This window comes from Heterocephalus glaber, unplaced genomic scaffold (assembly GCF_053883595.1).
Source record: "Heterocephalus glaber isolate CG9 unplaced genomic scaffold, H.glaber_assembly_v1.0 deba00001465, whole genome shotgun sequence".
Lineage (NCBI taxonomy): Eukaryota > Metazoa > Chordata > Mammalia > Rodentia > Bathyergidae > Heterocephalus > Heterocephalus glaber.
Window position 1 is genome coordinate 18,058,455 of NW_028258312.1, and position 20,108 is coordinate 18,078,562.

Sequence of the window (20,108 nt, forward strand, 5' to 3'; positions counted from 1 at the left end):
TAGTAATTTTGGGAGCTACATCTCTTCCCCTGTATCACCAGCATGGGGAGGCCGAGGCAGGAGGATCACTACAAATTTGAGGCCCTCTAAGGCTGTATAATGAGTTCAAGGCCAGTCTTAACTACACAGTAAGACTCTGTCTCAAAAAAAAGAAACAACAACAACAAAAACTTAAACACAAAAAACAGAGGCATTCAATAATAATTTTTATATAGGTAAATAAATCAGCATATAAAAATTACCTTAAATACAATGATGATTTTCATCGGGGCTCATCTGGAAGTGCAGTTTGGACTTCTCCAGCACCTGGAGGAGGAATAGTTGACCCCAGCAAGGTCAGGAGGTCTGTTTATTCTCTGAGTCACCCCAAGCTTGGCTTACTTGTTTCTGAATCCACGGTTTGCAGGACAATTTTCCTCAATTATAGTAATTAATTCTTTCCATTACACTAGTGGCCAGGTTTACCTGAAAACATGCATATTTTAAGCATTCTTTAACTCAGCATTCTTAATCATCTTTCTAAACATTTCTTTTAATGTGTCCTTCCTTTTCTATGCTTATCTTTCAAATTTTCCCTTTTCTCATTGTAACATGTTATTTCTTTGTCACTTTCAAGCAGTTAAAAGAAAACAGTGAACACCAACAGAGAAAGCTCACAGGGTAAATGTTTCCGCAGGATATCCTTACTAAAGTATGGTAAATCAGGAGCCTGAGGAGAAAGGGATGGGAGTAGAGGAGCCCTCTGGTGCCCACCTCAACTTCTTAAAGTGTGGCTTGAGGCTACGTCTGTGGAGGCTCGACATAGGGCCCCAGGGATATGGTGACCACATGCAGGAAGGCATTCCCCTCACAGCTTCAAACCCACCACCTAGCCTAACTGCACCCTTCTGTAGTCTGCTATGACTGAATATTCTTGTATAAATCCTATAATTTCTTGTATAAATCCTATAATAAAATTGACTTTGTGTCAAAGGGGCTAACCTGGCACTAGGGGTTGAACTCAGAGCCTTCACACTGAACTACATCGATGGACACACCATTCCCGCTTTTTGAGACAGGAATTTGCTAAGTCACTAAATTGCCCAGGCTGGGATCAAACTTGAGATCCCTCAGCCTCAGCCTCCCAGAAAGCTGGGATTACAAGGCCTGCACCACATGTCTTTATACTTAACTACACCAACAGCATCAAGAAGCCTTTCCAACTTTTGAAAGAAGCTTGATGCAGGATACAGGAAATATGGAAGTCCAGAATGTGTCCCTCCACAGAATTCTGCATCTCACCCTTTATACTCCAACACCTCCAAGCCACCTGTAGTTCTCCACATATGGCAAGCTCTCTCTCTCTCTACATATGTTCTTATTCTTTCTGCCTTAAATACCCCTCTCTGTCTCCCTGATTCCTCCCTCAGGTGTGAGTCAGCTCCATTCCACATTCTCTATGTGGCGTTCTCTAATTAACCCTTAACTGCTCATATTCATTCACCAACAATGTGCTAAGCACAAGGCTAGTGCTGAGCTGGAAGAAGGAAAACACTGAGTTTGCCCTCAAGGAGTATGATGTATTAGCACGGTGGTCACAATGAGATCTTTGGAGAACATTTTGTCATGGGGCCAGAAAAAGGCTCAGCGGAAATCTTCCATGAGGAGGTAATAACTGAATTAAAATGTAAAAAGACAAGTAGGAATTATCCCACAGAAGGAAAAAGAAGGGGAGGAAATCCAAGACTGACCCTACGATGAAGCAAAGATGGAAAAAGAAAAACACCAAGTGAAAGGTAATATCCATTCAAAAGAGTTTAGATTTCTTTTTCTTTGAAGGCAATAGGGGGCCCTTTAAGAAGATGATCAGATGGGTACCTTAGAGATCAGACTGCAGAAAACAAGGCTAGTGAAGTTAAGAAGCATATTTGTCAAAGATGATATATGTGGACTTGGTGCTAAAATAAAGAGTATGCACTGGAATTTGAAAGATTAAGTTAGACTTGAAAGAACAAAGTGATTGATTGGCTTTGGTACATAAGGAACAGAAAAGAATCAAGAGGAAACTCCAGGGTTCCCTGCTTTCCTGCCTAGGTAGAAGGCAGAATTCTCCTAAGACCAGGAACACAGGAAGAGGTGCAGGTAAGTCCCTGGAACACACGAGTTGAGAGGTAAGTGCTGACTCCTCTATGCTCCCATTACCACATGGAATTCATTACTGTACCTTCCCTTGCTGGGATTTTCCACGTCCACCTCTGACTTTCCCCTGACAGGAAGGGCTCTGCAATCCAATAACCTCCCATCCCTCCAGAGTGTCCTCCACCAGCCCATGCTCCCCCAGAAATAAAGCTTTCCCATGTTTCCATTCACTCTCTCATAGCCACCATTCAAGCAGTGCTAACTTGGAAGAAATGCCCTGCAAGGGCTGTAGTCCAGCACTTCTTCCAGAGAAAGCAAAATATAGACCAGACAAAGAAAGGCTATTTTCCTTCTACTCAAATAGGTTCCATTTTCAAAGAGACCATTGTTTCTAAAATGAAGAAATAAAGGGGTGAATAAAAATCATGCTTAAGATTCCAATTTATTAATGGAAAACATGTGTAGACTTAGGAATTAAAAATAAATATATCTTCAAAGTGACCTGGAAGGCTTTCTACATGCCAAGAACAGAGTTCAAGACCTTGGACATCTGTGCTTTCCCAGAAGCAGCAGATTATATTGCTAATGATGGGCAAAGGCATTAGATCATGTAGGGTTTTCTGCAATTTTGGTACCATTTAGGTGAGTTTCAGAATGGACAATCATGGAAGAAATCTCAAGACTAATCTTGGGTCGTGGATATTGGATCTATGATATCATCTCTTGGATGAATATTTAAAGTTTCTAGTTCTCTTTCCAGGCATATATTTTGAGGATGAGCTTTTCTCATAATTGAGCTATGTGTTAGCAATCTTGGTTGTGTTGCTATACACAAATACAGAGTCCTTTCTACAGCATTTCCCATCATGTATACTTTACTTCAGTTGAGGGTTTCTAATGAAGAGTGTAGTTCTTTCATTGATCTTATTCATTCCAAATGAAAGGACGTTTTCTGAAAGTTGACCTGGCAGCAGGCTGTCTTTAAAGGGACCAGAGCAAGTGGCAGGCCCAGAAGCAGGTCCTCCTGCTGAGGAGAAGTTGATGTTGTCCTCGGCTCTCAGTGATATCCTGGCTTTCATGTGATAAATAAACAGATGAATCAGTTTCTCCTTTTTCTAAAGGATTTTACATGTTTAGGATCAGAAACTCATCAAAGAAAACCCTAGCTTTATAAGTATGAGCACATGATATGCCCCAATGATTCATTTCAAAGGTGCTGGCTATTTTCAAACAACTGCAGAGAGATTTTGCACTCCCTGAACTCAGGAGGTTCACTCTTGCTCATGCACAAATTCAGCTTTCCAGATGAGCAAAAGTGAGATCATGCAGGCTGGTCCTGACAGAGTCTCTGAGAGCGCAGTAATTCATGCTGTCAGTTACTATCAGCAGCAATTTGCTTCTGGGATGGTTTCTGTGAGCACTCGTGTGAGCATTCTGCACAAAGCCCAGAGCGTAGTATTCCCTTGGATTTCAGGGACTTACTGTGGTTTCAACATATAATCAAAAGTGCCACGTAGTTCACCGCCTCAAGTTTTGTGTTAAAGAGACAGGGGCTTAAAACCAGATTCTTTTCTTCTCTCCCAAAATAAAAAGTTGCTGGCAACTTGGAACTTATCTTTAGAACAATCTGTTGGTGCTTCAGTGAAATCTGCCAGGTTGATGAAGTACAGAGTAGGTTTTTTTAAAAAAAAACTAAGCATAAGGCCAGGGATTTAGCTCAGTGGCACCACGCCTGCCTCCCAAGCACAAGGTCCTGAGCTCAATTCCTGATACTGCAAAAAAAAAAAAAAAAAAAAAAAGAAAATCAAATATTTAAATGCATACTTTAATAACATGTTAGAATTTCACATCCCTCCTTTGGGGAACCAATCACAGGGACTGTACATAGTCAGATCCCATCTATTTTTTGGCAACCCTATCATGGAAACAGTTTTTCTCATTCTTTTTTTTTTTTTTTTTTGGTATCATGGATCTAACCCGGGTCCTTGCTCTTTTGAAGCAGGCGCAGGAACCACTGAGCTAAATCTCTGGCCCTTTCTCATTCTGATTAGTAAGGACAGAGAAGATCAACAAGATTGCAAATCATGAGTGAACCAAAAGTGAGAGCAAGAGAGAGAATAAAACTGTCCCACCTCTAAAATAAGTTAGGACACCCTTCCCCACCTTCCATGTCCCAGTACTACACTATTAACTCCAAACAGATCATGCAACCAGGAAAACTAAAGTTATAGTTGAACACTAAGCCTCTATAATCCAACTAGTAGTAGACTTGCCATCTCCTCATAAGCAAGAGGAAGAGCAATCTATTAGAGTTCAGGGAGGAGGAGAAAGATGACTTCAGCACACTGCAGTCCACCCTATCCTCACCGCATAAATATCTATGGATTGATGGTTTTACTGGCTGATTGTGCAAACAAAATGACAGCCTTGGTAGCAATAACTTCTCCTAGATGAGTATATTCCCAGAAGAATCAGAATTGGAATTCCTCTAATGGAATAGGACCAGACTCAGTTTGGGCAGCCCAAAGAGGCTCCTGCATAGCAGAATCTTTCTGCATAGCTTTCACAGTGGGAACTTTCTTGAGATTTTCATAGAGACTATGGTATTTTTATAAAATTTAAAGTGAAAAAGCTGATTTTAAAACCCATGTGTCAATTAGCAGGTATGTGACTTTAAAAATAATTCGATCTGTCTGTGCTTTAGATTCTGAAACTAATATAACAATGAAAATAATAACCCAACAACTACCACAACTTTTGATGCTCAAAATAATGTCTTACATAAAATACTTTTCATTTACAAAACCACCATACAAGACAAACTACTATCATATAGACAAAATAGTCATGAATACCCTCCAGACACTCTTACATAGCTATCAGTTTTAGACCCATCTTTTTCAGAACTTTTGGCATTACCATTTAATGATACCTCAATGTGGGTACAATATTATCTATCTTACTCCAAATGATGAACTTTTCAATTCCAATTAAGTTCCTTTAGCTACACTTATTCTGGTGCCATTTTTCTACTTTTAACAAACTGTCATGTAATATGTCATAGTATAAAAAACTTTTGACATTCATGAGGATTATAGCAAAGAATTCTTAGTCCTTTACATGTGGCATTATATCCAATTTAACATCTTACTTTTTTATTCTGGTGCACGAGATCTTTGTCACTTTTCGTGGTCATCTGGAATCTTTTGAACAACTTCTTATAGTTGGAGACCCTTCAACATTTATCTATAGAGCAGAAGCCAAAAACTCACTTTCCCACCCAAATGGTATCTGTGTCACAGGTAGGCTATTAGATCTATTAGTAAGAAAAACTCATATGCAACTTGGATTCTTAAGAAAATATGGCACAGGTCCAGGGATTTAGCTCAGTGGCACCACAACTGCCTCGCAAGTGCAAGGTCCTGAGTTCAATCCCTGGTACCAAAAGAAAAAATAAAATGTATTGAGGATCCAAAAGAAAATATAGTTCATTCAGAAGCAGGAACCACCTAAAAGTCACCTTCTGGCCAGCATTTCCAAGCATCTGTGATTAAAATCCTGGCATCCATAGACTGGATTCAGCAGAGGAGGTTATGGTGTCTGTGTCCAGAAAAAGTGGCAGTGGGACTTTCACTGAAGCAAAAATCACAATGACACAAAATCAGTAGCGTTATATAAGCATTATTCCCAGATGCATGGCCTCGAAGTCTGATGTCCTGACTCCACAAAGAATCTGTACACTACACAGTATCATCCAAAACATTCTTTCTCTGTTTAAACTAACTAGGGAGGGATCTGCTGTTTGCAGCTCAAAACACTGACTAATGGATCCAAGAATTATTGTTCTCTCTGTGCCTTTTAATTTATTCTAAAACATTTAAGACTTATGCAAAGACCACTTCTTTCTTAGCCTGGAACTTTTCCACATACACCCAACATTCAAAGCAGCAGCTGGTCTTCTTTTCGTGGCAAGTTATTCACAGTTTAAACAAACTGCTTTATTACTGCAATTGCATATTACCATGTGCATACCATACGCATTTGGATCATTACTGAGTAATCTATAATGTTATATTCAAAAATCTCAGTGGTCTAGACTACTTGTAAAATGCCTATAATTATGTCTATCAATCTCTTAGAAATCATCATTCGTGAGTGCAGAGTAGGAGGCTTCAGGGCCAACTTACCCCTGCTCCCAGCACAGAAGAGGCTTCCAGGTCAATGTGCTACAGCTCCTAGCACAGAGGAGGCTTCGGGTCAACATGCCTCAGCTCCCAGTGCAGAGTAGGAGGCTTCCGGGCCAAACTACCACTGCTCCCAGCACAGAGGAGGTGAGCCCCGTGGGTGCCATCAGCACCCCCACCCCCACCACTCCCGACCCTCACCCCCACCCCTGTCGAAATGAGAAGATACTTAAACAAGCCTCAGAACCAGACTTCCAAATCACCTATACAGCAACCCCAAAGGAAAACGACATGGAACACTCTTATACTCAACAACCCGGATTCCCTGAACTAGCAACAAAAGAGGATCTGGAAAAAATGAAATCAGAAAAAATTTCTCACAAAACAGCAGACATTGTTGCACATAGTGCAAGACATGATTAATAAATCTAGAGAGGACACAGATAAAAAAACACAGGAGCTGAGGAACATGATGGAATCCCAACATGGGAAATAAATGGAATCCATAAAACAGATGCAAACAGATTTCCAGGAAATTAAAAACCCCACTGAAAGTCTACACAGCAGAATGAGCCAGTTTAAGGACAGAATTTCAGATATAGAAGATAAGATTGCAATTAGTGACCAGGAAAGGTAAGGGACCATGAGAAATCAATCCAGCAGCTGCTAGACCATGCAAAGAAGAATAATGTAAGACTGACTGGAGTAAATGAAGAAACAGGAGAGAGTGCAGATGACATTAAAAAAAAAAAAATGTTCACAGAAGTGATAGCAGAAAACTTCCCAAGCAGGGGAAAAGAACTTGACCTACAGATAATTGAGGCATATAGGACTCCAACTAGTTTTGATAAAAAAAAAAAAAAATGCACACATAGGCATATAATTGTTAAAATTCCAGAAGCCCAACAGAAAAACAAAGTTCTACAAGCACTTAGAGAAAAGAAACAAACACATACAAAGGAATCACATACATCAGAATCACAGCAGACTTCTCAACGCAAACCCTCAAGGCTAGAAGAGCTTGGAGTGAACTATTGCAAGACCTAAAGGAAAACAGACTCCAACCCAGACTGATGTACCCTGCAAAACTATCTTTCAAAATTAATGGTGAAATAAGATACTTTCATGACAAAGAGCACCTTAGGAACTTCATGAATATCAAACCAGCACGCCAATAAATTTTAGATAATATCGTAGGAAAAGACAATGAGGATCACAACCCCAGGAAGCTCAACAGAATGAATCCATCTGGCATGACAAAAAATTAAATGCTAAGGGGGAAAATCCAACAAAAAGAAAAAGTCATGGCTATGATATGTCAATATGTATCACTTGTAACCATCAATGTTAATGGTCTCAACTCACCAATCAAAAGAAATAGACTGGCAGAATGGGTCAAGAAGCGAGATCCAAAAATATGCTCCATACAACATACACACTTAATTCAAAAAGAAAGTCATAGACTGAAAGTTAAAGGGTGGAAAACAATACTCCATGCCACAGGAACCTGAAAAAAAGCAGGAGTAGCTATCCTCTTTGCAGATCAAGTGGATTTCAAACCAACACTGATTTAGAGAGACAAAGAAGGACACTACATCCTTGTAAAGGGAATAATCCAAAAGGAAGAGATGGCAATCATAAATATCTGTGCACCAAATACTAGTGAACCCAACTATATAAAACAAATACTAACGGACCTGAAAAATCATAAAAGCACTAATACAATAGCAGTGGGGGACCTCAGTACCCCACTGTCACAAATATATAAACTAGGCAAAAAACAAGCAATGAAATACCACAACTCAATCAAACACTTGAACAAATGAACTTAACAGATGTTTAGAATGTTCCACCCCACAAAATCAGAATACACATTTTTTTCAGTTGCACATGGGTCATTCTCCAAAATAGACCACATAGTCACTCATAGAACATATTTAGGTAAGTGCAAAAGAATTGAAGTTATTCCCTGTATATTATCAGACCATAGTGCGATGAAATTTGAGATCAATAGCGAAAGAAACCTTAAGAATCTCATCTCATGTTGGAAATTGAACAACACACCTCTGAATAACCAATGGGTAACAGTGGAAATTAAAGAAGAAATCAGACAGTGCCTTCAATTAAATGACAATGACAATACAATATATCAGAATCTATGGGACACAATAAAAGCAGTCTTTATTTATTCATTTATTTTATTTTATTTTTTGTACCGGGGATTGAACTTGGGACCTTGCCCTTTCAAGGCAGGTGGCGGAACCACTGAGCTAAATCCCCAGCCCAGTGAAAGCAGTCTTACAAGGGAAATTCATAGCAGTGAATACCCATATCAGGAAAACAGAGCAAGCCTAATTAAACAACCTGATGCTGAACCTCAAGCTTCTAGAAAAAGAAGAGCAGGACAAACCCAAAGCTCATACAAAGGAGGAAATTATAAAGCTCAGAGCAAAAATCAATGCAATGGAGACTAAGAGAACAATACAAAAATCAATGAAGCCAAGAGTTGGTTCTTTGAAAGAATAAACAAAATCAACAAACCCTTAGCCATCCTTATCAGAAAAAGGAAAGAAAAGGCCCAAATCCATGCAACAAAGAATGAAAAGGATGAAATTACAACGAACCCAGCAGAAATCCCAGAGGATCATCAATACCTACTTCCATAACCTATACGACAATAAGTGGAAAACACAGAAGAAATGGACAGATTCCTAGATGTGTATGAATTACTTAAGTTGAATGAAGAAGACCTAAAAATTCTAAACAACCCAATATCAATCAATGAAATTGAAAACATAATTAAAAACTTACCAACTAAGAAAAGTCCAGGTGCTGATGGCTTCACTGCTGAATTCTACAAGACATTTAGAGAGGAACTACTGCCACTACTCTTTAAACTCTTCAATGAAATTGAAAGGGAAGCAATACTACCAAATTCATTCCTGAAAGCAAGCATCACCTTGATCCCCAAAACAGAGAAAGACCCAACCGAAAAAGGGAACTATAGGCCAATCTCACTGATGAACATAGATGCAAAAATGCTTAATAAGATACTGGCAAATAGAATGGAGAAGATCATCAAGAAGATCATACACCCTGACCAAGTGGGAATCATCCCAGAGATGCACGGATGGTTCAACATACAGAAATGAACCAATGCAATACACTATATCAATAGAGCTAAGAACAAAAACCACATGATCATCTCCATAGATTCAGAAAAAGCATTTGACAAAATCCAACATGCATTTATGATAAAAAAAAAAATCTACAAAAAATTGGAATAGACGGTCTCTACCTCAATCTGATAAAAGCCATCTATGAAAAACCAAGAGCCAATATCATACTAAATGGTCAAAAACTGAAATCCTTCACACTAAAATCAGGAACAAGACAAGGATGTCCACTATCACCACTCTTGTTCAATGTAGTTCTAGAAACATTAGTCATTGCAATTAGACAAGGGAAAGAAACAAAAGTAATAAAAATAGGAAATGAAGAAGTCAAATTGTCATTATTTTCAGATGTCATGATACTGTATATAGAAGACCCTAAGAGCTCCACCAAAAGTCTTCTAGACTTAATAACCAAATTCAGTAAAGTAGCTGGATACAAGGTTAACACACAAAAATCAATAGCTTTTCTGTACACAAACAACAGACTCACTGAGACAGAAATAGGGCAAACAATTCCTTTCACAAGAGCATCCAAAAAAACTGAAATACCTAGGAATCAACCTAACAAAAGAAATCAAAGACTTCTTCTCTGAATACTATAGCACTCTGAAAAGAGAGATTGAAGATGATATCAAAAAATGGAAAGACATCCCTTGCTCCTGGGTAGGAAGGACCAACATAGTAAATGGCCATACTTCCAAAATTGCTATATAGATTCAATGCAATCCCAATCGAAATCCCAGCCCCATACTTCATGAACCTTGAGAAAACAATCCAAAAATTCATCTGGAACAAGAAGAGACCCAGAATAGCAAAAGCAATTCTAGGTAGCAGAGACATGGAAGAGGGTATCACAACCCCCAACTTGAAACTATACTACAAAGCTACTGTGATAAAACAGCATGGTACTGGCAAAGAAACAGACCTGAGGACCAGTGAAATAGATTAGAAGATGCAGAAACAACTCCAGACACACTCAGCCACCTCATCTTTGACAAAGGAGCCAAACACCCTCACTGGAAGAAAGATAGCCTCTTTAATAAATGATGCTGGAAAAATTGGGTTTCAACTTGCCAAAGTTTAATACTAGACCTATATCTCTCACCATGCACTAAACTAAAATCTAAGTGGATTAAAGATCTAAATATTAAAACATAAACACTAAACCAGCTGGAAGAGAGTTTGGGAAGAACTCTCGAAGCCATTGGTTTAGGAAGAGATTTTATGAACAAAGCCTCAGTTGCCATGAGCTAGCACAAAGAATCAACAAGTGGGATCTCTTCTTACTAAAAAGTTTCTGCATAGCAGGAGAAACCACCAACAGTGTGAAGAGACAACCCACAATGTGGGAAAAAATTTTCACCAGCTGTCCCTCATACAATGGTCTACTATCTAGAATCTATAAAGAACTTAAAAAAATCAGACCTCCCAAATTTAGAGACCCAATCAAAAAATGGCCATCTGAAATGAACAGACATTCCTCAGACAAAGTAGTAGAAATAGCAAATAAACATATGAAAAAATGTTCAACAACACTGGTCATTCTAGATACAAATCAAAACAATGCTGAGATTCCACCTCACCCCAGAAGGAATGGCTGCTATCAAGAAATCAACCAATAACAAATGCTGGCAGCACTGTGGGAAAAGAGGAACACTGCTCCACTGCTGGTGGGAGTATAGACTGGTGCAACCACTGTGGAAATCAGTATGGAGATACCTCAAAGAACTAGGACTGGGAGTCCCATTTCACCCCGCTATTCCCCTGCTGGGTATCTTCCCCAAAGAATTAAAAGAATCATACCACAGTGATACCATGTTCATAGCAGCACAGGTTGTAATAGCTAAAACTTGGAAGCAGCCCAAATGCCCATCAACTGGAGACTGGATAAAGAAAATGTGTTTTTTTTATAAAATACTACTCAGCCAGAAGGCCGGGGATTTAGCTCAGTGGTTTCTCCGCCTGCTGCACAAGCTCAAGGACCTGAGATCGATCCCCGGTACCAAAAAAATACTACTCAGCCATAAAAAAACGAGAAATTAGAGACATTTATAGCTAAATGGATGCACATTGAGGAGATACTCTTAAATGAAATGACTAGGACACACATATTTGGAATAGTTTCTCTAGTGTTAGAAACTGAAAGTGTACACTAAAAGGTACAATAGATAATGTGAAATAGGAAGAAAAGGGGCAAAGGAGAAGGGGAAGTGGGAGGGGTAGGGGAAAGGAAAGAAGGGAATGGAATTAATATGAGAAAATGAAAAAATGGAAACAAAGTCTTTGTCAATAGGGAGGGATGGAGGGGTTGAAGGAAGGGCAGGGGAAGGGGGAAAAAATAAGAACCAGGAGAGATTATGCAAAGGTGCAAATTTCCAATGATGAATGTCATTATGTTGTATACCTAAAACGTACCAATAAAATAAAATTTTAAAAAAAGAAATCATCTTTCATGATGGTTGATTCTTGTATGATACAGCTTCCTGAACACACTATTCAAATTAACTCTACACTTGATAATATTACTCTTCAATTAAGTTACTAAATTTAAATATTTGATAGTCAGTTTTATCTAAACTTCCCCAAAATAAAAATGATTACAAATTGAATTGTTAATGTAATCATAACTGGTGAGTTTTCTTCCTAAGAATAAATATCTGTATGGAGCACTAAAACAAATCAAGTTTTGGTGGCCCCTGGAAGGCCTGTCAGATGCAGAAGGGGTATGCTAGGGCAAAGAAGTCAAGACATGACCTGCAACCTCATGGTGGTGCACACCTGTAATCCCAGCACTCTGGAAGGCCGAGGCAAGAGGACTGCAAGTTCAAGCCCAACCTGAGCAATTTAGCAAGATCCTGTCTCAGAATAAAAATTAAAAGGCTGGGATGTAGCTCAGTGTGAAGGGCCTGTGTACTGGCTTCAGTCCTGGAAAAGCAAATAAAAGACATGACCCCAACGATACATACTCTCCTAAAAAAAAAATCGGGGGAAATTTCTGCAAACCATTTGTTAAATACTAGCACTACTAAATAGTAAATTACATAAACTTACAATTGTATTATTTGAAGAGCACAGATAAGTTCTCAAAAAATATTAAAATAATGGTAATACATGTGCAAATCTCTTCACTTGTCAGTTGCTTTACATTTACTGTTATCTATTCTTCTGATATCAGTTGTATCTATTTAGTGTTATCTATTCTCCTGAGGTTCTTTATATTTATTGTGTCTGAATGAGGAAAAATACTAGGATATGATATACTTCTTCCTTTTGCTTCCCAACTAAATACTCAGCGGCATTGTGGGAGAAGTATTTACAGCACAGATATTTATAAAAGCTACCAATCAGGTCTTGATTAATAGTTTTGCCAATTGTCTAGAGTTAAGAAAATGATGATGTGTGAATATTAATAGTAAAAATGAGAACATGTTAATTATGCAGATTAAACAAAAGTGTATCCTATTTGTGAATATTGTAACTTTCTTAAAACTTCAGGACATGTTCTTCTAGTGTCAAAAATTATTATCTGACTCAACAAAGAAGTCATTCACATCACTGACAAATGGATAAATGTCTGACAAATGTCTTTGTCAATTCACTTTCCTTTTATGTGTTTTCTTTTTGTTTGTTTGTTTGTTTGAATTTTTTTTTGGTACCAGGGATAGACACTCAGGACCTTGCGCTTGGGAGGCAGGCACAGTGCCACTGAGCTAAATCCCTGGCCCTTCATTTTATTTGTTAACATATATGAAAATATAACTGTCGTTCATGTCAGAACTATGCTTTTCATCATTTGCCACCAAAGATTGCCTAGGAATATATATAGGAGCTTGGCAAAAGTCAATAAAAGTAGTCTATGAGAATCAATTTGCTATAAGAAATTTATAGTAAGGAAGGTTATAATTTTATTATTTGTGAGTTGTGTGATGTATAGACTTCATATCATAAAAAGTTATATATATATAAATATATATATATATAGAGAGAGAGAGAGAGACAGAGAAAGAGAGAGATTTGAGGAGTACTAAGGATTGAACCCAGGAACCTTGCATTGAGCTAAATCCCCAGACAGTTAAAAAAGTTTTTCTTTCAAGACAGGGTCTTGATGTTTGCCCTGGCAGGGCTTGAACCTGTGCCTTAGCCTCCCAGAGTGCTGGGATTACAGGTATGCATGACCTGTATTGTATTTATCTACCTGTATATGTACTCTTTCTTTTACCTGCTCACTAGATAGTTATCCATTGGGAGAAAAAGAAATCAAATCCTCTCATCAGCAGTGTAAAAAAGAAAAAAAAAAGGTAGAAGGTAAGGAGGGAAAAATGAATGAGTAGACTTAAACATGAATAAAAACAATAAACCCAGTTGATTCCTACATTGTGAAACTGCTCAATGTTTTTGATCCCTTTCTATGGGGACCTTCATGGGCTGGCTCTTGTCCATCCTCCTGCTTTCTGCACACAAAGGTCCTCCCCAGCCTCTTCACAAAGAACCATGAATACAGAACCATCTCATCCCAGAATTTCTATTCTTCATGTCCCATCCCAAGGCTGCCTACTAATTACCCCTGCCCTCCCTCACCCTCTCCATGTCAAGACCTGGGCCATTCTGGAATTTTCCTGCATGGACAGTTGCTAGTACTTCTACCTAATTCAGAAACTCAGTCTAATAAGAGAGAGAGGAAAAGGAAAAATCAGACCTAGACTTAACGGCATTTGTGTGTACTTTAACCAAACCAAGACATGACTATCATCAGCAAAAGGTACCTTTTTTCTTCATCTTATTCCCTCTTTTCATATTCTCTTTCGCGTCCTTGCTGTCATGGCTCCTCACTAACACAAATTTCAGACTAGAAGAAGGTCAAGACCAGGTCTGTCCTGTTCTCCTTTGTATCCACATCCTCCAGCAAAAAGTGGAGACATAATAAATATTTACAATCTCATTTCAACAAGCAGTCAACCATCTTCCTGGCCTTACCTTGCACTGCCTACTCCAGAAAAATCATGCAGGTGATATTAGAGCTGACCCTCACAACAGTCTTATGGGGTTGTTAGAAGCTGTTCTGAAGCCAAAGAAAAAGAAAATGAAGCCAAAGAAAAAGAAAATGAAGGCTAGAAAATTAAGTAACTTATCTAAGGTTACATAGTAAATAAAAACAAATATAAAAATGGATCATGAATATTATGACCCCAACTTCAGGACTAAATATGTTCCAAGGTGACCCTTAGTACTTGATGGATCTTCAGGACCAATGGTCAAAGTGAATTACTAAAAAGAATATTTTTTATATTTCCAGGAACATCATTAAGTAAGATAGCAATATATTAAAACAAAAAAATTCACACAATCCCATTTCATCATCTGTAATGCAGAATTTGAAAAGTATCAGAACATAGGATTTACAAACAAGGGTATTTATTATGATTTAGGTTATAATAGCAAGAGATTAGAAACAGCCTGAATGTTCATCAGTAATTAGTGAATAGAATAGAAAAAAATAAAGAAGCTCAATGAAATCAGAAGTTGCTTCTTTTAAAAAGTCAGTAAAATAGACAAAACTGTAGCTAGACTGATAAAAAAAGATGCAAATTACAATCATGAATGAAAGAGATGATATCATTATCAAACATCTAGAAATAAAATTATGAGAAGACAATCAACACTTGTATGCCAATGAATAAAATAACCTAGATTAAGAGACAAACTACCAAAACTGACTCAAGAAGAAATAGAAAATTAAAAAAAAAAAATCTAGAAGGAAAGATATTGAATTAGTAATTTCAAAGCTATTCCCAAAGAAAAGTCTAGGACTAGATGGCTTCACAATTGAATTTTATTAAACAATGAAAGAAGAATTAGATCCAAAACTTTACAACATTTTCCCCTCCAAAAAAAGAACATTTTTTTTTTTTTGGTACCAGGGATCGAACTCAAGTCCTTGTGCTTGCAAAGCAGGCGGCAGAACCACTAAGCTAAATCCCCAGCCCAAAAAGAACATTTTTTAACTCATTATAAGAAGAATACTCATAACAAAACCATATAAAAACATAAGAAATTTAAACTATAGAACAATATTCCTTATCAGTAGAGAGATAAAAAATCTTAAGAAATACTAGTAAATCATATCAAAACAATATATTAAAATATACTATACAATATAATCAACTGTCTCAAGAATAGAAAGTTGATTTACTGTATGAAAATCAAGCAATATATTACATGTTATTAGAATAAAAAAACTCAAAAAATAGTAATAAAATGACTTTCTCAACATGATAAAGGGCACCAGTGGAAAGTTATGGCTAATGTCATAATTTATGATGCAAAACTGCATGCTGTACACCAAGAAAGGGAACAAGACAAAGAAATTGGCTCTTGTCACTTCTATACAACACTGTACTATAGGTTCTACCCAAAGCAATTAATGGAGAAAAATAAAGTTATCCACTTTGGAAAAGAAGTACAAATATCTTTTATTTTCTGAAAACATGTACTGTATAGAGGAAATCCAAAGGTATCCACAGGAAAACTTTTGGAACTTATAAATGAGTTTGGTAAGATTGCAATACACAATATTAATATACAAAAATCAATTATATTACTATACAGATATTTCTCAATTTACACTGTGGTCACACCTGATGAACTCATCATAAGCTGACAAATGAAGAAATAAATAAATGGAAAGACATCTTATGCTCATAAATTAGAAAGCCTACTATGGTTAGGTCAATGATTTTTCTTAAATTAATCTACACATTCGATGCAATCCCTATTAAAACCTCAGCTACCTTTTGGTAGCAATTGACAAGTTGATCCTTATAGTCAGGGAATAGATTTAATACGGGACACACAGTTTATAGGATTATTTTATAATATCCACCCAAAAAGTCAAATGCAGAGGAGTGCAAGAGATCTATCCACACAGCAGAGACCTGAAGGATCCAGCCGAGGGCCTGGATCCTACAGCAATGTCCCACACAAGGCCAGCTAAAGGCCTAGAGACCGTGGCATTGTCCTCCATGAGTCCAGCCTAGCACCCATGGCAAGATCTCTTGCTTGTGTGTATTGAGGATCTTCATGGGAAGGCCCAAAAGCCAGTGGTGGAAGCTAGAAAGCCTGCGCCAGCAGGGTGAAGGACTTGTGCCACCAGGCTGACAGATCCACACTGGAGCCAGGAAGCAATGCTCAAGGCAAAGATCAGGGTTCCCCTGAGGAGAACAGCAGCCATTCCCAGCAACAGTGAGGCCTGAGCTCCTCTGATGAGAACAGCCAAGTTCACATCAGGAAAACCAGCCACGGCAAGCTCCAAGAAAATCAACAGCAAAACAATCTTCCCCTCCAGTTCTCTTTTTATGCTGTTGGCAACAATCTTCAGGTGGGTCTTTCACGCCCAGAGCCACACTGACTTGGTTCAGCAGGGCATTCCAAGTTGATCATTAGTTAATCCACCACAATCCTCTAAGTAATATGGGAATGCAAGAACAGGCAAAATAATCTTGTAAAAGAAGAACAAAGTACAAAGATTCATATTTCATGTTTTCAAAGTTGACAAGGTTACAGTAATCAAGCATCTCCATAGATCAACAGAATCAAATTGAGATTTCATTAATAAACCACTGAAATTATGGCAAATTAATTTCTGACAGGGCTGCTAAAACAATTCAATGAGAAAATAACAGTCTTCAACAAATGGTTCTGGAATAACATACGAAGAATTTTTACAACTGAGCAATATTAACAAGCAAAACAAAAAAAATGGAGCTGGACACCCTACCTCACACCATGTACAAAATTAACTCAAAATAGACTACCAGTCTACATATAAAAGCTAAATCTATAAAACTTTTAGAAGAAAAAAAAGGAAGAAATAATGACTTTAGGCAATGATTTCTTATGTGTGACATCAAAAGCACAATATTGCTCTTCCTAAAATTTTCAAAATTTTGAAGTTCCAAGGAACTATTAAGAATATAAAGATAGTAATCCCAGCATTTTGGAGACTGAGGGTAGGAGGATTGCAAGTTTGAGTGTTGCTTGGGAAAACTAGAAAGACTCTGTCTTGATATTAAAAATTAAATAAAATAGGCTGTGAATGTAGCTCAGTGTGAAGGCTTTGGGTTCAGTTCCCAATATAAGAAATAAATAAAAAAATTTTAAAGACAACACACAGAAGGATAAAAATATTTCCAAACCATATATCAAATGAGGAACTTATCTCCAGAATATATAAAGGTCTTTTCTGTGTCATAAAAGATCTCATAAAAAAACAGACAAGGGACAAAGAGCAAAGGATCTTAATACAAAGAAAATAGACACATGCTGAAAGGAGAAATGCAAATCCAAACCACAACGACATAACACTTCAATCTAACTATTTTTAACTAAAATTAAAATGACAAGACAATAGCAAGCCTTGGTGAGAATGCTGGAGAAATTATAATCCTCACATATTGGTAGTAGTAAACTAGTGTAGCCACTAAGGAAAATAGTTGAGCAGTTCCTCAGAATATTAAACACTGTGCTATCATATGGTCCAGCAATTCCACTCCTATACACCCAAGAGAACTGAAAGCATATGTCAAAAGAAACTTGTATACAAATATTCACAGCAGTATTATTCAAAATAGCCCCGTGGGACGGGGATTTAGCTCAGCGATTCCGCCAGCCTCCCAAGTGCAAGGTCCCGAGTTCAATCCCTGGTACCAAAAAAAAAAAAAAAAAAATAGCCCCAAAGTGAGAACAAACCAAATGCCCATTAATTAATAAATATATAAACAAAATGTTGTAGATTCACTCAATTAAATGTTATTCAGCCATGCAAAGGATCAAAGTACTGAGATATATATATAGATATATATCTCTCTCTCTCTATATATATATATATAAAACATAGAAAACTTGAAATCATTATGCCAAGTGGATACAGCCAGTCAAAAGAGGGCACATATTATATGACTCTGATTATGCAGAACATGCAAATCTATAGAAACAGAAAGTAATTTAGTGGTTATTAGGGCTGAAGAGTGGGAATATAGAGTCCCTGCTAATACAGTTCTTCAAGGGCAGGAAAGATGTCCTAAACTTGCAGTCTGGTGAGAGTATCTGCAGCTCGGTGGGTGACTACACTAAAGGACACTTTATATTTCAAAAGGGTCAACTCTATGATATGTAAGTTACAGCTCAATAAAAGTGTTATTTTTAAAATTTCTCCACATAAAAATGAGTTTTTAAGAAGGTAACACTGGACTAAACTATAAGTGTGATAAACAAGTAAAGTGTATCATTATCTACTGGCCTAAGGAAAGGTTACATTGTTGCAAAAAAATATAAAGTAGAAAGTAACTGGCACTCTCACTTTTGTAAAGTTCTCAACAAAAATCTGCATATGTACATATTTGCCTGTATTTGTTTGAAGGAGAAAGGATGCAGTGTAGAACACTAGTTCTCAAGGTGCAGAGAAGGAAGGTTATCAGCTTTTTTTTTGTACATTGTTTCATTGTTCTGCTTCATAAAACTAAGTACTGCTTTGCTTATTAAAATTATTATCAGGGAGAAGGTAGCATTTTAAGGAAAGCTACCTACAGCCTCCCACCCCAACAAGGCCAGCAACTGGCTACTGTGAGACCCCCAGGCAGGAGGGGAAGAAAAGACCAAGCAGAGGGTGCTGACTCACGTCCTCAAACTGCAGAGAATAAAGAGGTAAACGTCTCGACCAGTTTGTATCTATCCTCTCTGCTTGTTTAGCCTGGAACATGCTGAGGGCATTACATTAGCATTTAAAAAGGACACTTTATTCCCTACGGTGGAATTTCATGATTTAAGATTTTTTCTTTGTTAGCTTAAAGGAAAATCTGCATCAGTCTCCAGCTGGCCACTGGATTTTTGCCTTTTTCCAGTTTGAACACACCTGGCAAGCAAAATAACTGGTTGGAGCAAATGGAGGATGATAAAATGCAAAGTTTTAACTTGTTCTAAGTCAATTAAGGCATCAATAATTTAATCAAGGTAATTAATCTAACTTTTAACACAAAAACCATAGCACAAAATAAAGTGAACTGGCACTTATTTTATGCTCATGTTACCTAGGACTATCCACTCAGAGCAGTGCTGACATTCATTTTCATAAATACACATTGATAGGTCTCCCACTACCTCAGGAGCTATTATGGATAGTAACTGCCCTCTTCCTATCGTGCCTTGCCCCCTCCCCTGTGTGACATCATGCCAAGATGGTTGCTCCCACCAAAGAACAAACCCCTCTTCCCAGCATGCCCCTGGTCCCACCTACAGAGTAACCTAATACTTGCTCACCTCCAACCACCTAGTGACATCACTGGCTCCTCCATTCCCTAGTCACTACCTCACTCAACCCCACCTCAGCCCCTACAAACCCCACCCCAGTCTCTATAATAAAGATTCTCCCTGCCCCAGCCATATTGCTTTTTGTCCCTCCTTGTTCAGAGACAGCCCAGTAGATCTATTCCCCTAATAAAGGCTTGTTGTGGCCTGGTCTGGTCTTGGTCTTCGGCCTTTTACCTGACACACATTTATCAATTTTTCATGGGAAATTTCCGATCTGTTTAACCACAGTATCTATATCTGTCTACATATTAGATGCCAATGTTTACTG

The 20,108-nt window shown here is 37.8% G+C and overlaps 1 long non-coding RNA gene across 3 annotated transcripts in view; it reads right to left on the reverse strand.

Annotated features, from left to right (window-relative positions):
- Window positions 1–20,108, reverse strand: part of LOC110348480 (uncharacterized) — a 245,519-nt gene that overhangs the window by 81,278 nt on the left and 144,133 nt on the right. Inside the window, exon 1 of one of the 3 annotated variants that reach the window (XR_015438954.1) lies at window positions 243–544. The exons of 1 other annotated variant lie outside the window; for it this stretch is intronic. This is a non-coding gene — a long non-coding RNA (uncharacterized LOC110348480). Of the gene's footprint in view, window positions 1–242; window positions 545–20,108 lie in introns of those variants that run through there. One more of the 3 variants, XR_015438955.1, reaches the window with a different exon arrangement.